Below are 18,911 nucleotides of genomic sequence, written 5' to 3' on the forward strand. Positions count from 1 at the left end.
GTTCATCTCACTCGTTTCTTAATTAAGAAAAATTGGTTGAAGCCACTGCACTTGAGTGTAGTAAATCAGATCATAATCCAAATCCTGAAGGCTGTAAATATTCCATGGTTAGTACAATGAAGACAAGTCTTTATCTGAGGACAGAGTTATCAAAGATTACATATCAGGGGCAGTCAGGTGGCGCAGTGGATAAAGCACCGGCCCTGAAGTCAGGAGTACCTGGGTTCAAATCTGGTCTCAGACACTTAATAATTACCTAGCTGTGTGGCCTTGGGCAAGCCACTTAACCCCGTTTGCCTTACCAAAAAAAAACCCTAAAATAATTTAAAAAAAAAGATTACATATCAGTGAGAGAACTGCCTGCCATCAGATTTATTCTTGCTAATGTGCTTGAAGATTTTGGACTTGTGGACATTCTTGGGTTTCTGGTAACCAAAACCACCACCACCACCACCTCTTTTTTGCATCCTCTTCCCCTGGCTGCTGTTCAAATTTAGGTCAACAAATGGAGGTACTTTGAAACCAAATGATAAAACAACTTGAGGTAAATTTAAGCTGTTAACATTGTAGATCTGCTTCAGAGAATGGGAATCATAAGCTCAAACATAGGATTTATATGCCTCTTGTGCTGATTTATGCAGGAAGTAGTTCTTCTAAATTAGCTTTTCCAACTGAGACTGAATGTCAGAAATTTTTGACCAGGAAAATTCAAATTCACTTAATGGTACCTTTGCTTGCTTTAGGTCACGATGAAAACCCAATTCTTCTGGTGGTAAAATAAGCAAAGCATGACCTCTTCCATTTATGCCTCTGGCTGTTCTACCTACACAATGAATATATTCCTTTGGATCATCTGGAGGATCATACTGGACAATCCAGTCTACTTCTGGTATATCTAGCCCTCTGGCAGCTACATCTGTACACAGCAAAATTCCAGAATCTGCATTGCAGAACTGAAAGAATGTAGTTGTCCGTTTATTTTGCTTCTGTTTGCCATGAATGGCCATGACAGGTAAATCAATATAGTTCAGAAGCTCATAGTGGTATTTCACTGACATACATGAAGAAAAAAATTACCATCATTTTCTCTTCCAATTTTTCTTGAGAAATGTAAAAGAGTAAAAGGAACCTTTTCTCAGATGGACAAACAACATATCCCTGCTAAAGACCATCTACTGTTGCAGTGTCTTTATCATCATCAACACCAACATACAATGGTTCCTTTTTAAGGGAAATCTTTGCCAGATCTTCTACCTTACAAGTTTGTGTGGCAGAAAAGAGCATTGTTTGTCTTTGTTTTGGCAAAAGTTTAATGATCTGTTTCATTTCTTCCTCAAATCTAACTTCAAGAATTCAGTCAGCCTCATCAATAACAAGACACTGCAGATTTTTAAACATAAATCCTGGGGTGTTCTGTATATGGTCCAAAAGTCGGCCATGTGTTGCCACAATAATGTTAATCCCTTTGCAAGTTTCTGTGGCTCTGCAGATTACTGCCTCCCATGATCAAACCATAGGTATGCACATGATAAGACATTAGCTCCTTAAGCACACCAAAGGTCTGCATAGCTAACTCTCGAGTAGGTGAGAGGATAAGGAGCCCTATTCCATTCCTAGGCATGAACTTTAATTTAACAATAAGTTCTATCCAAGGAATGAGGAGTGCAAGGGTTTTGCCACGGCCTGTTTTTGCAGCTGCTAGAATATCCCTGCGTTCTAGAAGTGGTCTGATACTTTTATGCTGAATTTCAGTCATGTTAGTAAAGCCCATTTCTGCTATTGCTTTCAGAGTGCTTTCATTGACAATATTAGTAAGTGAAGTGAATGAAGTATCTTCAAAAGACCCTGTTAGTCCATGAGGAAGGCTGGGCAGTTCATCATCCTCTTTCTGATCCTCCAAAGTGTTTTCTTTTATTTTGGGATCTTTCTCACCTTCATCATCAGATCCCTCTTGGTCTTCAGCTTTTGTTTTTTTGTTTTCAGGTCCTGCATCAGCTGTAATTTTTCTTTTCTTTTTCTTTTTCTTTTTTAATTCAGAATTGGGAAGCAGTGCAGTTGATTCTTCATTGGCTGCTAATATTGTAGATTTCTTGGGAGATTTTTCTACTTTTATTTCTTCTACTGTTTCTTCTGATACATGCTCATCTTGAACTTCTGATATATTGTCCCTCAAGGCCTCTTTCTGCTTGAGTCGCTGGTTCCTCTGACACAGCTTCTCATTCCGCTTCTCGATTTTCTTGCGCAGCAGCTTCATGGGAAGGTGCGACATGCTGCCGGCCGTCCTGGCTCCCCGACTGTGCCCTTCCTTCTCCTCCACAGCCCTTCTTTCCTACTACTGTAATAGATCTTTGTGCATTTTCATTTCATGTTATTCATGCACTAATTCCCAATCTTTTCCTAGTATAGCCCAGTTTTTTATATTTTTTTTAAATTTTAGCCATCTTGTACTTACAACCTCTTTGTCAAAATATATTTCCTTTATCTATATTGATAGAAGTGCAATTCTCAAAGATTTATTGATCACTTGATCGATGTATAAGCAGCATTGTCTCATAGTCACTAAGTACTATAATCTTTTCTGCTTAATTTGAAATGTACTTCTCAAGAGTCATAAATCACATCGAATTATAATCACTTTCCCCTTTACACCTCATCCTTACCTTTCAAGTTCCCTCCTTGGACAAACAATCCTCAAGACCCAAAGCATCATGCACACTCAGATTATCTCATGAACCATTTATACATTCCGCTGAAAGCACACTCCCTTCAACTGTAATCAAAGTCTCAAGCAATGCAAAATCTCTTCAGGATGTTTCCATTTGCAGTCCTTCTAAGTACACTCTCTCTCCCTCTTTTTCTATAGTACTCCAACCATAGCCATTCAACCCTCCTCAACCAAATATCAGAGACAGCTCTTTCCCTCTGTCCTTTTAGCATCCCAACCATGATACTAAAACCCTCATTAATTATAGTATAGATTAATGCAAGTTCACTTCCTAAACTATTTATGTCCATGTAACCTTCCACCCTCTGCCCCTGTTGTACTATAACTCTCATTAACTAAGGTATCTAGCAAAGTAAGATAACTTCTGGTTTAATTATGTGTACAACCTCCAAGTATTCTAAGTACTGGGAAACAATGAACATCTGTCTTAAAAACTTTAGAATTGATTTTAGGCATGGGAGACATTGGGATAGGACTGCACAGATATGATGCCCGCAACAGAGAAAGTGCTGAACTTTATGAGCAAGTCAGAATTAAAGTAGCTCAAAGAAACATGAGATACATAAGTTTAGAGTAAACAGCCCAAGTGCTCAACTGGACTATTTGTGCCAGACAAGTAGTAGAGCATTCTGAGCTCATATTGGTCTGATCAGCCACAGTCAGACACACAGTAATTTGTCTCAAACATTGTGCTGTCATTTTGGTCTTCCTCAATAAAAAAGAACAAGAAACAGCCATACTCTTATCCTCTAAGTACAATCCCTTCAACTATATTTTTAACTAACTGTCCTAAGAGAAAAACAATTCTAAAGAGTTACATGTGTTATCTTCCCTTGTAGGAATGTACGCAGTTTAAGGTTCTTGACTGGCATTTCTGTTTACCTTTTTTTTTTTAATGCATCTCTTAAGTCTTGTATTTGAAGATTGAATTTTCGGTTCTTTTCTATCCTTTTTAACAGTACATTTTAGAAGTTCTCTATCTCATTGAAAATCCATATTTTCCCCTGACAAAACTGAATTTTTTAGGGTAGTAAATTCTTTGTTTTAATCCAAGTTCTTGCATCCTCTGAAATATAATATTCCAGGCCTTCTGTACCATTAATGTCCCATTAATGTTGAAGCTGATAGGAACCACATAATTTTGATTGTGCTTCCTTTGTATTTGAATTGCTTCTTTTTGATTGCTTGCAGTATTTTCTCCTTTATTGGAGAATTTTGGATTTTGATTATGATAATCTTGGAGTTTTTATCCTGGCGTCTTTTGTGTTTCCTTTTACAGTTGACTAATTTTGCTTTTCAGTAGTTGTTTTAAGAGAGAGTAAGGAAAGGAGGAAGAATAGCAAAATATAGCAAACTAATTGGAATACACTCAGGCACAAAAGGGGGACCAAGACAGAAAATTCTAGAACATAAAAGATACCAAAGGACTTCAGAACTAATTCTTAGAGCAGTAGTGGTGCTATCTCAAAGTTCTATTGCTGATTATACAATTCAAAGTCACAGATCCAGGATAGAGAAGAGTTATAGCAAATGAGTTTTATGTTATAGCTAACTTCTAAGAAATAAGTGAGTTCCAGAAAGTTAACTACATGCTTCTAAGCAAGGAAGCAGAGTAGTGACTCAGTTTTAACCTTTTAACTGAGCACATAAGCCTACAGTGAAAATATAAGGAAGATCAAAATCAATGTTCTGTCTCTGAAACAGCAGACTCCCAGGAAGCTAGCAATGATAAAATATTTTCCTTTAGCCCACACACAAACCAATAGACCAAGACCTGCCTATATCAGAACTTGGTAGAACTTAGACAAGGAGGGCTGTGAACTGATCTTCAGATCGTGTGATTCTGGAAACAATAAAAACTTGAAGGTCTCTAGAATGAGATGCAAAAAAAGAAGACATTCAGTTTAAATAGTTCCACCACAAATATACAGAACTGAATATCAAGAAAAAAATAAAGTCAAGATAAAAAAAAAAACCAAAATAACTTCCTGATAACAGAGAAGCTCAAGATACAAGCATTGAAGAAAAGAATCTGAAAATATCTATAAGTAAATTTGAAAGAAAAATGCAAATTCTCCCCAAGTCCAATAAGAATTCTTGGAAGAGTTAAAGTATGAACTACAAAGATTTTTTAAAAAGCAAAAATAAAATAATTTTCCCAACCAAATATTAATGGTAAAGGAAAATGAGAAAAGAAATGAGACCTATGAATAGAAAATGAGCAGTTTGCAAAAAGAAATATAAAATTTTACAGATCAAAAAAAAACTCTTCAAAAATTAGATTTAGACAAATGGAAACTAATAGCTTTATGAGGCAACAAGAAAAATAAATTAAAAATTAAAAATATAGAAGAAATATGAAATATCTGACAGGAAAAATAATAACTGATCTGGGAAATAGGTCTATGTTATTTTAAGAGCCATTGTTTTATCTGAATACATAAACAAAAGAGGAAACAATATGTCATATTTCAAGAATTTATAAGAGGGAAATTGCTAAGATATTTTAAATTAAAAGGGAAAAGAAGGAAACAAAATAATTAATCTTCTACCCCTTAAAAGAAGCACCAAAATGAAAACTTTAAACTATGAATCATTCAGTGAATAAAATGAGATTCAGTGAGAGATAGAACTTTAAAACTTTCACAGCAGAATAGAAAAGAAGCATTAAAAAAGTAAATATCAATGACAAATCAAAAGTAACTAAAATATTGAACTGTATATATATATATATATATATATATATATATATATATATATATATATATATATATGGAATGAAACCTATCTCACTTACAAAGTACAAAAGGAAAAATTTATGCAATAACTAGGGAGAAGGGAGACTGGATAACATGTGAAACTCACTCTCACCTGAATGGATTCAAGGATCAATAAATGCATATCTACATAATCTATAGAAAGAGAAGGGAAGATAGAAGATATTGAGGGAAGCATTATTCAGAAGCAAAACACTCTAGTGAAGGGAACAAAGAAAAAAAGTAGAAGGATGACTATAAGAAGACAATAAGAAAGAAAGGTAATACATAATTAGCAATCATAATTATGAATGAAAAAATAATAATCCATAAAATGGAAATGGCTATAGGAATGGATTATAAACAACAATACAACAATATTTTGTATAGACAAAACAAACTTGAGTCAGAAACAGAAAAATAGAAGATCATATAAACTAAAGTGTAGAAGCAAAATTTACTATGCTTCAGCAGAAGTTAAAAAGAAAAGCAGAAGTGAGAATCAAAATATCATGCAAAGCTAAAGTAAAAAACAAAATTAAACTTAAAAAATATAAACAGGGTTACTAAATTTTGAATATATATGCAATCACTGGCACAACATCTAAAATTGTAAAGTGAAAGCTAAATCAGTTATAAGTCAAATGAGTTACATGAAGAAATAGAATATAAAACTATAATAATAGATAATCTCAATTTATACCTCAGAGAGGAAATGAATAAAATTTTAGAAAAAATAGATTAGATCTCTGGAGATTTTGTGTTGGGAATAAAAATAACTAGAGCAATTTCACAGTTATATATGACACCGTCACAAAAATTAATCATGTATTGTGATATAAAAACCACACAGATTAAAATAAACATTTTTTCTCACCATAATGTAATAAAAATCACATACAATTGAAGTCTTTTAATAATAGATTAAAAACTAACAGGGAATTAATTAATACTAAAGAGTGAATTCATCAAAGAACAGATTAAAAATTTTACTAACAATAATAACAGCAATGAGACAATATTAAAAATTTAGAAGCAGCACCAACATCATATATAGAGAACAATGTATATGCCTATATGACTATAACAATTAAAGAGCAAATCAATATATTAAACATGCACATGATTGCTTGACAAATATCAAATAAAAACTCCTAAAAAAGGAAAGATTAGAAAAAATTAAGTTAAAAATAAAATATAAAAGAATAACTGAAACTTAAAATTACTTTTATATGTTGCTTCATTTAATTTTTTTCCAATTACGTGCAAAGATAGTTTTAGACATTCATCTTTTTTGTAACCTTCTGAGTTCATTTTCTACAACCCTTCCTACACTCACCTATTACCATGACAGTGATCAATATGATATAATGTGTAAATATAAAGTCATTATTTACATATTTTCATATTTGTCACATCGTGAAAGAGGAATTAGAACTAAGGAAAAAATATAAGAAAGTAAAAATATAAAAGAAATTTTAAATAGTAGGTAGAGTATGCTTTGCTCTCTAATCAGAATCTAAAGATTTCCTGTGGATTTGGATAAGATTTTTTCATAACTGGTCTCAGAATTGTCCTTGATCACTGAATCCTGAGAGGAACTGAGTCTATCATAAATCATGGAAATAACAATATTGATAATGTGTACAATGTTCTGATATTTCTTCCCAATTCACTTAGCATGAGTTCCTGCATGGCTTTCCAGGCTTTTCTGAAGTCTGCCCCCTTCTGATTTCTTATAGTGCAATAGTACTTCATAACATTTATAAAATATAACATCAGCCATTAATCAAATTGATTGGAATCCTCTCAATTTCCAATGTCTTGCCACTATTAAAAGAAGGCTACTGAAAATATTTTTGTACTGGTGTTCCTTTTCCCTTTTGCATGATCCCATTGAGGTATAGACATGGTAGTGATTTTGTTGAATCAAAAGATATGCACAGTTTTATTGCCTTTTGAACATAATTATAAATTGTTTAGTTCAGTTTACAACTCCACCAACAGATATTAGTGTCCAACTTTTACCACTTTCTGTCCAACACTGATCATTTTTGCTTTTTTTGTGATTTTTAACCAATCTGATAGATGTAAGAAGGTACCTCAGAGTTGTTTTAATGTGCATTTCTCTCATTAATAATAATTTAGAACATTTTATATGACTATAGGTAGCTTTAATTTCTTCATCTGAAAACTGCCTGTTCAGATTCTTTGACTATTTAAATTTCAGAATAATTTGTTTTCTTTACTCAAATCTCTATATATTTCTAGAAACGAGTTTTATCAAAACACTAACTGTAAAATTATTTTCTAGTTCTGTGTTCCCTCTAAACTTTTTTGTATTGGTTTTCTTTGTGTAAAAACTTATTCAGTGCAATCAAAATTATCCATTTTGCAATTTATAATGTTCTCTATCTCTTATTTGAGTCATGAATTTCTTCCCCTTCCATGTATCTGACAGATAAACTATTTCTTGTTCTCCTAATTGACTTATGGCATCACCAGTTATATCTAAATCATGACTATACAAAATGCAGATGTGTCCCTCAGAGTGATTTTATCTAGCCCACCTGTGGGTTTATTAAATACTTTAGTAAATGAAACTGAGCTACCACAGAGCTCTCACTAAAATAGAAAATCAAAATATATTTTCTATTGTTGCAATAAAAACTTTTAAAAGTAAGGTTAGACAGCCCTAGTCTAAATCATGTATCAATTTCAAACATATCTTGGTATAGGGTATGAAATGCGGGTTTATGCCTTGTTTCTGACATACTACTTTCAAAGTTTCCCAACAGTTTTTGTGCAATAGTGAGTTTCATTCCAGAAAGTGGAGTCTTTGGATTTATCAAAGAGTAAATTACTATAGTCACTGACTATAGTATATGATATATGTATATATATATGTATATATTATATATTGCTTTGTTTGGGTTTATTTTGGTACATATGTTCCACTAATCCACTACACTATTTCTTTTTCAGTTTCAGACAGTTTTGATTATAGCTACTTGGTAATATAGTTTTAGAAATGGTAGAATTAGACCATCTTATTTTGAAACTTTTCATTAATTCCATTGATATTCTTGATCTTTAGTTCCTCCAGATAAATTTTGTTTACTTTGTTTTTGTCTCTATAAAATATTTTTGGTAATTTGATTTGTATGGCACTGAATAAGTAATTTAATCCAAATAGAATTGTCATTTACATTAGCTCAGCATATCATGAGCAATTGCTCTTATCCAATTATTTAGATCTCATTTTATTTGTATGAATAGTGTTTTATAATTCTGTTCACATATCTTCTGATTTTTCTTGGCAAGTTGAATACCAAGCATTTTATGTTGTCCATTTTTACATTAAATGGAATTTCTCTTTGTATTTCTTATTGCTGAACTTCATTGATATATTTAGAAATATTAATGATTTATTTGGATTGGTTTTATGTACTGCAAATTTACTAAAGTTGTTAATTATTTCAAACAATTTAAGTTGATTTTCTATGATTATCTATATTCTTATGCTATCATATTATCTGCAGAGTGAGAGTTTTGTATCCTCGTTGCCTATTCTAATTCTTTTAAATTCTTTTTCTTCTTAAATTGCTAAAGCTAATACTTGTACATTATTAAATAATAAACATAAGGGTCATTCTAGTTCCATCCATGATCTTACTGGGTAACAAGCTAGAAGAATACCCAGTAAGATCATGGGTGAAACAAGAATGTTTAAGATAATTTAATGATAGTTTAAGATAGATACTTATTTTAAGGAAAGGTTCAATTATTCCTATGCTCTCTTGTACTTTAAAAAAAGAATGGGTGCTTAGTTTATCAGAGCTTTTTCAACATCCTTTGGGATAATCATATGATTACAGTTAATTTTGGTCTTCCTACAGCCCTATATGCTGTTTACCTAATAGCAAATCATCCTTGAATTCCTGGTATAACTCACACCTGATCATAGAGTACTATACTATAGAAAGCTTACTACATTTTCTTTGCTAAGAGTTTATTTAAAATCTTTGTACCTATATTCATTAAGGAAATAGGTCTATATTTTCTTCTCTCTTTTGGCTCTTCTTGGTTTAGATATCAGTAGCATGTGTGGTATCATAAAAAGAATTTGACAAAATTTGACTTACTTATTTTTTTCAAATAGTTTATATGGAGCTGAAATAAATTGTTTTTTTTAAATGATTAGCAGAATTCACTCGAATATCCATTTGACCCTGGAGATTTTTTCCTATAGAGTTGATTGATGACATGTTCAATTTATCTTTCGGAAATAGGGTTATCTTAGTATTTTATATCCTCTTCAGTTACTCTAAGCAATTTATATTTTTGTAAATATTCATCTACTTCACACATATAATCAAATTTATTGGCAAATATTTGGGCAAAATATCTTTTAATCATTACTTTAATTTATTCCTCATTTGTAGTGAGCTAACCCTTTACATTTTAATAGTGTAAATTTGGTTTTCTTCTTTCTTTTTTATAATGAAATTAACCAAATATTTATTTATTTTATGGTTTTGATTCCATAAAGTCAATTTTTAATTTGATTTATCGATAATTTTCTTACTATTAATTTTAATAATTTCTTTCATTTTTCAGAATTTCTAATTTGGCATTTAAATAGACATTTAATTTTTTCTTTCTATCTTTTTTAGTTCTATGTCCAATTAATTGTTCTTTTTATTTATTTCTGTAAGCTTTTAGTAAAATAAAATTTAACCCTAGCACTGCTTTGGCTATATGAAACAAGATATGTTATCATATGCCAACCTTGCCGCTGTCTTGGATGAAATAGTTGATTATTTCTATGATATCTTGTCTGATATACTCATTCTTTAAAATTAGATTATTAGGTTTCCAATTAACTTTTAGTCTATCTTTTCATGGTCCTTTATTACATACAATGTTTTAAAAGGATGCATTTAATATTTCTGCCTTTTTCCATTTCATTGTGAAATTTGGCTTCCCTAACACATTAAATTTTTATACAGAAACCATGTACCACTGAGAAAAAGGTATATTTCTTTCTACCCCATTCAGTTTTCTTCAGAGGTCTATCATATCTAACTTTTCTTTTTCTTGTTTACTGTTAGATTTATCTAATTCTTAGAGAGGAATGTTGATATCTTCCCTAATAATATAGTTTTGCTACTTAGGTCTTCCTATATCTCATGGAGCTTCTCCTTTAAAAATTTGAATACAAGTTCACTTCCACCCAAGATGGTGGAGAGAAGACAGGCACTGTGGTAAGTGCTGCTATTTCCCCTCAAAAATAGCATGAAAGAAACCTCTTAACAGAAATTCGATTGACAAAACCCAGAAAGAAAAGCTAGGAGAACACCTACCAGCAAGGACTGCCTCAGGGGCCTGTGGGTGAACCAGGAGATGAGAGCAGAGGGTCAGCAAAGGGACAGCAGCTAGGTGAAGCCAGAGGACTAGCCTCAGTGGCTGGGGAGAGGAGCTGTGGGAAGGTGAGTTCCAACACAGATAGTAGAGAACAACCAGCTGGGCCCAGGACCTGAGCTCCACACATTCAGTGGAGCCCTTTTCCCAAAACAAACAATAAACAACACCCCCATCCCCTTAGACTCAGGTATGAGCAATAGAGTTCATTCAATTACAAGAGAGATTAACTCCCTCCCCCAAGTGAACAAAACCTCTAGGATCTTCAAAAGCAAACATCTGAGAGTCAGCCCCCCCCAACACAAGATCCAAGAAGGATAAAGAAAGGCCATCAAAAGGGGGGTTATGGAGAAATACTTAGAAGAAGTAGATTCTAATCCAGAAAGATCTAGCACTTCTAAGGAGAATATTAATTGGTCTCCAGTCCAAAAAGGTTTCCTTGAAGAAATCAGGAAGGAGTTTAAAAATCAATTGGAAAAATTGGGAAAAGAAACTCAAGAGAAAATTAACACTTTGCAATAAGAAAACAAATCCTTGGAAAATACAATTGGATAAATACAAAATGAGAATAACTCTCTCAGATCTTCAACTGGGCAAATGCAAAAAGAAAACGATTCTCTCAAAAGAACACTTGGGCAAATGGAAAATTCCTTCAAAAATAGAATTGACCAACTGGGCAAGGAGTTGCAAAAATAAATGAAGAAAATTCTTCTCTAAAAAAAGAATGAAATATCTTGGAAACTAATGAATTCATGAAGACAAGATTCTGTTAAAAATAAAGGACTGAAAAAAAATAGAAGAAAACATGAAATAACTTGTTAGCAAAACCACTGACCTTGAGAACAGATCAAGAAGGGACAACCTGAGAATTAGTCCTTCATGAAAGCATTGAAGAGACAAAAGCCTAGACTTAATATTACAAGATTTAGTGGTGGAAAATTGACTTGATGTTATGGAAACAGAGGACAAAATATTTGTTGAAAGAATACATCAATTCCCTCTGGAAAGAGATCCTAAAATGAAAACACCAGGAATGTTGTGGCCAAATTCCAGAACTATCATGGGCGGCCAAGTGTAACAGTGGATAGAGCACCAGCCATGGAGTCAGGAGTACCTGAGTTCAAATTTGGCCTCAGACACATAATAATTACCTAGCTGTGTGGCCTTGGGCAAGCCATTTAACCCCATTACCTTTCAAAAACCTAAAAATAAAAAATTCCAGAAGTATCAGGTAAAAGAGAAAATCCTGCAAGCAGCCAGAAGGAAACAATTTAAATACCAAGGAGCCACAGTAAGGATTAGACCATCCCTGGCCACATTAACATTAAAGGTTCGAAGGGCCTGGAATAAGATATTCCAAAGAACAAGGGAGCTTGGAATGCAGCCAAGAATCCACTATCTGGCAAAGCTGAGCCTTCTCTTCCAACGGAAATGATGGACATTTAATGAAATGGGAGACTTCCATTATTTCCTGATGGAAAAGAAGAGAGCTAAATAGAAAATGTGGACATCATACAGAAGGCTCAAGAGACACATGAAAAGGTTTTTTTTAAAAGGGTAAAGAAAAAACTGCAATCCAATAAGATGAAACTAGCTATATAACAACTTGGGAGAAAGTTTCTCATAACTCTTGAGAATTGCAACTCTAGTATAGAGAATATACTTAGGCAGAAGTTATGGACACTCATAACTTTTCTGTGACTCAGATAGAATGATTGAAAAACAAGACCTCCATTAAAAGGGGGACAGTAAGGATATTGGAAGATGGAGGATACTGAAAGCAGTAAATCTCATTACATCAAGAGGTACAAAAGATCTATTATAATAGAGGTGAAGAAGGGAGGAAGTGAAAACCACCTGAATCTTCCTCTCATAATACTTGGCTTAAAGTTAACTTACACACATTCAGTTAAGTTAAGAAATTTGACTTACCTTTCAAGTATTAAGATGGTAAAAGATGATGGGGGGGATAGGGAGGGGGTACAAAAAGGGGAACTTACAGAAGGAATGGAAGAAGGAGAAAAGGGAAATGGGAAAGTAAGGGGAGCAAGAGTTGATATAGGAGGGCAAACACACTGGAGGTGGCAGAATTCAGAAACAAAACACTGGAATATGGATAAAGGGAAAAAAGTGGGAAAATACAAACAGAAGGAAGATGGCATGGAGAGTAGTAAAGAGTTATTAATTATAACTTTGAATGTGAATGGGATGAACTGTCCCTTAAAACGTAAGTTGATAGCAGTATGAATTAAAAACCAGAATCCTACTATATGCTACTTACAAGAAAGATACATAGAGAGTAAAGGTAAAACATGGAGCAAAATATATTTTGCTTCAGCTGAAGTGAAAAAATCAGGAGTAGTAATCCTTATCTCAGAAAAAGCAGCTGCAAAAATAGATAGTTATAAAAGATAAGGAAGGAAACTATATCCTGCTAAAAGGTACCATAGACAATAAAGTAATTTCAATACTAAATTTGTATGCACCCAAATAGTATAGCATCCAAATTATCAGAAGAGAAGTTGAAAGAGCTACAGGAAGACATAAGCAGCAAAACTCTACTAGTGGGAGACCTCAACCTCCCATTCTCGGATTTAGATAAACATAATCATAAAATAAACAAGAAGGAAGTTAAGGATTGTGAGAAAACCTAGATATGATAGACTTTTGGAGGAAACTGAATGGAGATAGAAAGGAATATACTTTTTTGTACTACATGACACTTACGCAAAAAAAAAACTGTCCATGTACTAGGGCATAGAAACCTAATGATCAATTGCAGAAAGGCAGAAATAGTGGATACATCTTTCTCAGATCATAATGCAATAAAAATCATATGAAATATTTGGCCAGGGAGCTATAGACCCAGAAGCTATTGGAAAGTAAATAACCTCATCTTAAAGAATGAGTAGATCAAGCAACAAATTATAGAAAGAATTAATTATTTCATCCTAGATAATGACAATAATGAAACAACACATCAAAACCTATGGGATACAAGGCAGCTGTCAGGGGATATATATTATATCATTAAATGCTTACATGAATAAATTAGTGAAACAATAAGTCAAAGAACTAAATATGCAACTAAAAAAATAGAGAAATATCAAATTAACCCCCCCAATTAAATACTAAATTAAAAATTCTAAAAATTAAAGGAAATATTAATAAAATTGAAGCCAATAAAACTATTGAACTACCAAATAAAATCAAGAGCTGGTTTTATGGGAAAAAACAATAAAATTGATAAACCTTTGGTCAATTTGATTAAAAAAAGAAAGAAGCAAACAAAATTGCTAGTATCATAGATGAAAAAGGTGAACTCATCACCAATGAGGAGCAAATTAAAGTAATAATTTCATAATTATTTTCCCCAACTCTATGCCAAAAAATTTGACAATCTAAGTAAAATGGGTGAATATTTACAAAAATATGTTTCCCAGAATAAATTAAGAGGAAATTAAAAATGTAAATAACCCTATCTCAGAAAAATAAATTCTGCAAGCCATTTTTGAACTCCCTAAGAGAAAATCTCCAGGGCCAGATGGAATTAGAAGTAAATTATATCAAACATTTAAGGAGCAATTGGTTCCAATTCTATATAAACTCTTTGGAAACATAGGTGAAGATGGAACTCTGCCCAAATCTTTGTATGATACCAACATGCTGTTGACATCTAAAGCTGAAAAAAGTCAAAACAGAGAAAGAAAATTATAGACCTATCACCCTGATGAATATAGATCCAAAAATCTTAAAATCTTAGCAAAATGATTAAAACAATTTATCACTAGGATAATACATTATGATCAAGTAGGATTTTTCTCAGGAATGCAGGGTTGGGAAAGCTGTCAGTATGATTAATTACATCAATAACAAACCTATCAGAAATCATATGATCTTATCAATAGATACTGAAAAAGCTTTTGACAAAATACAGAACCCATTCCTACTAAAAACACTAGAGTGTAGGAATAAATGGATTGTTCCTCAGAATAATAAGCAGTATCTATCTCAAACCATTAACAAGGATTATATGCAATGGCAATGGGCTAGAGGCATTCCCAATAAGATCAGGAGTGAAACAAGGATGCCCATTATCATCACTGCTAATTAATATTATATTAGAAATATTAGCTTCAGCAATAAGAGAAGAGAAAGAAATCAAAGGAATTAGAATTAGGAAGGAAGAGACAAAATTCACTCTTTGTAGATGATATGATGGTATACCTAGAGAATCCAAAAAGTCATTTACAAATCTACTAGAAACAATTAGCAACTTTAGCAAAGTTGCAGGATATAAAATAAACCTTCATAAATTCTTCAACATTTCTATAAATGACTAGCAAGAAACAGTGGCAAGTGCTAGAAAGAGAAATCCCATGCAAATTAAACTAAAACAATATAAAATACCTGGGAGTCTACATGCCAAGGCACTCAAGATTCAAACACTTTTTGAAAACATTTACAAAACACATCTCACACAAATAAAATCAGATTTAAATAACTGGGCAATCATCAACTAATCATAATAATATAATAACAGAAATGGCAATTCTACCATAACTAAAATACTTTGTTTACTGCCCTACCAATCAAAATTCCAAAAAATTACTTTAATGAGTTAGAAAAAGTTGTAAGTAAATTTCTATAGAGAAATAAATACTCAAGAATTTCTAGAGATTTGAGGAAAAAAAGTGCAAAAGAAGGTGACTTACCCCTATCAGATCTAAAATTATATTATAAAGCATCAGTCATCAAGATTGTCTGGTATTGGTAAAGAAATAGCATGGTGGATCAGTGAAATAGACTAGGTGTAACAGCAGGAAATGATCATAGTAATCTGCTGTTTGATAAACCCAAAGAGTCCAGCTATTGGAATAAAAACTCTCTCTTTATTAAAAAATGATGGGAAAATTGGAAGTTAGTATGGAAGAAACTTAAATTAGGCCAATACATCATACCCTATACCAAGATAAGATCCAAATGGATACAGGATGTAGACATAAAAAACAATACTATAAGCATACTTTAAGATCAAGGAGTAGTTTACCTGTCAGATATATGGAAAGAGAAGCAGTTTGTGACCAAGGAAGAAATGGAGAACATCATCAAAACAAATTAGATAATTTTGATTACATGAAGTTTAAAAAATTTTGCACAGGCAAAACCACTGTAACCAAGTTCAAAAGAAATGTAGTAAATTGGGAAACAGTCCTGTTTGTGGTGGATAAAGAATAGGAAATTAAGTGAATGTCCTTCAATTGGGGAATAATTTAACAAAATGGTATATGTATGTCATGGAACACTATTGGTGTACTGGAAACCAGGAGGGATGGGAATTCAGGCAAGTATGGAAGGATCTGCATGAACCATTGCTGAATGAAATGAGCAGAACCAAAAAAACATTGTACACCCTAGCAGCAACATGGGGATGATGATCAACCTTGATGGACTTGCTCATTCCTTCAGTGCAATGATCAGGGACAATTTTGGGCTATCTGCAATGGAGAATACCATCTGTATCCAGAGAAAGAATTGTGGAGTTTGAACAAAGAACAAAGTATATTACCTTCAATTTAGAAAAAAAATATTATTTTATTAGGTAATTTTGCTATCTCTTTGCTTTATTTTTCTTCCTTAAGGATATGATTTCTCTCTCATTGCATTCAACTGACAGCAATGTATACCATGGAAGCAATGTAAAGATAAACAGAATGCCTTCTGTGGGTAGTGGGGGGGAAGCAAGAATGGGGGGAAATTGTAAAAAGTGAAAATAAATAAAATCTTTCTAAAAAAAGGAAAAGTTCTTCCTAAAAAAAAGAATTTGGATACTAAAGAGATCACAAAAAAATGATAAAAATATCACTTATACAAAAATATTCATTGTAGCTCTGTTTGTGGTAGCAAAGAACTGGAAATTGAGTAAATGTCTATCAATTGGGGAATGGCTGAACAAATTGTGGCATATGTATATTATGGAATGCTATTGGTATATTAGAAACCAGGAGGGATGAGAATTCAGAGAAGCTTGGAAGGATTTGTATGAACTGATGCTGCGCAAGATGAGTAGAACCAGAAAAACATTGCATACCATAACAGCAACATGAGGTTGATGATCAATTTTAATGGACTTGCTCATTTCATCAGTCTTATCTTTGATGGTCAAATTTTCTGTTCAGTTCTGGTCTTTTTATCAAATAAATTTTTGTGTTGCATTTCATTATAAGTCTATCGTCTCTCTTGAAAGCATTTGTTGATTTTTTGTAAGGTGTTTAATTCTTAGTTTAAATCCAAACTCTGGAATATTATGCTCCAGGCCATCCAATCACTTAATCTTAAAATTGCTATGTCCTTTGTAATCCTTACTATAGATAGTTTGTTTTTAAATTGCTTCTTTTTGATAGCTTGCAGTATTTTATATTTTACCTGATAATTTTAAAATTTGGCTTAATTTTTTGGAGTTTTTTTATTCTGTGATTTTTTCTGGAGGTAATTAGGTCCTTTCAAAGACAATTTCATATTATTATTATTATTAATGTATTAAATAAAATAGATATCACCAGTTAATTTGATTTGAATTTTCAAAAGGAAACCAAATTTTCAATGTCCCCAATTTCAAAAGTGAAACGGGGATATTGACAAAATATGATGATGAAATAAAAGCATTTGGGATAATATGCCCACCTATATGGCAATAAAAATAACAATCTGAAAAAAGGATGATATTTACAAAAAATATAGTAATTGTCTTAGCATTAGCAATTCAAATTCATTAGACAGGTTAAGATGATAAAAAGAAAAATTACAAATGTTGTAGGTGTACAAGATAATAAGTACACACATGCAATGTTGGTACAACCATTCTAAAAAGCAACCATAAAGCTATTAAACTATACATACATACCCTTTGTGCCAACAATATTCCTACTAAGTGTATATCTAAAGTAGAACAAAGAAAGAGGAAAAAAGTATAAAAACAAAAATATTTATAGTAGCTCTTTTTTAGTAGCAAAAGACTTGAAAATTGAAGGAATACCCAACTATTTAGAAGTGGTTGAAAAAACTGTGTTATATGATTGATGAATTGCTATGTTGTTGCAAAGATGATGAAAGGAACAGCTTTGGAAAAATACATATAATCGTTAAAAAAGGAACCAGGAAAACAATTTATACAGTAAAAGAAATATTGTAAAGAAAATTAACTGTGAAAGACTGATCAGCACAATAAACTATCACAATTCTAAAGAACTCAGGAAGAAATATGCTATTTGCCTTCAAAAAGAAAGCTTATAAACTAGAGTTATGATTAATTATTGCTTTTGTTTATTTCCTAACACTTAGTATGTTGTCAGGCAAATACATGGTACTAAATGAATACTTCTTCACTCATTAAAGGATTGGAATATTTAGGTCAAATGTAGGCCACTCGATGTGAAAGCCCATTCTTATTTTATTCTCAGACAAGAGGATAACCATAACATCTTTGTCCCTTTGGAAATCTAGGAAAGTGTGAGTTAAACTCTACATTTTAAAGTTTTCAAATACTCTTAAATTACCTTTTAAAATTGATCTACATGACTTTAATTATTTAATGAAATTATTTAATGGTTACTATGTACTAAGACCTGTCCAACTCTTTTCTATATCTTCTCTCCATTTTTAAGGAAAGGGTTTTTTTTTTTTGCTTGTTTTGTTTGCTTAGAATAGACTATACCCAAAGACTCACTGGAAAAAACAAAATATTTTTTCAAGAAACTTGGTAACCTAGTTTACAAAGCTGTAAGAGTGGGGTAAGGAAGACTCAAATTCAAATACCAGTCCAGTTCCATAGTATAGATGTTAGTTTGGACAAGTCAACTAACCTCAGTTTGCCTTAATTCCTCTTGTGTAAAATGAAGATAATAGCAACATCTGTTTCACAGATTAGATGTGAGAATTAAATGATACATTTGTACTTTTAACCTTAAATAAAATTATGAATATTAGTTATTATTATTATTGGTGAA

General features: G+C 32.3%; 2 pseudogenes; one reads left to right on the top strand and one right to left on the bottom strand.

Annotated features, from left to right (window-relative positions):
* Positions 1 to 344: 344 nt before the first annotated feature.
* Positions 345 to 2,269, bottom strand: LOC141518208 (ATP-dependent RNA helicase DDX18 pseudogene; annotated as a pseudogene).
* LOC141502083 (protein-L-isoaspartate O-methyltransferase domain-containing protein 2 pseudogene) overlaps positions 2,268 to 18,911 on the top strand; it is a 126,490-nt pseudogene continuing 109,846 nt past the window's right edge.

Source organism: Macrotis lagotis, chromosome 1 (assembly GCF_037893015.1).
Source record: "Macrotis lagotis isolate mMagLag1 chromosome 1, bilby.v1.9.chrom.fasta, whole genome shotgun sequence".
In the NCBI taxonomy this organism is placed as follows: domain Eukaryota; kingdom Metazoa; phylum Chordata; class Mammalia; order Peramelemorphia; family Peramelidae; genus Macrotis; species Macrotis lagotis.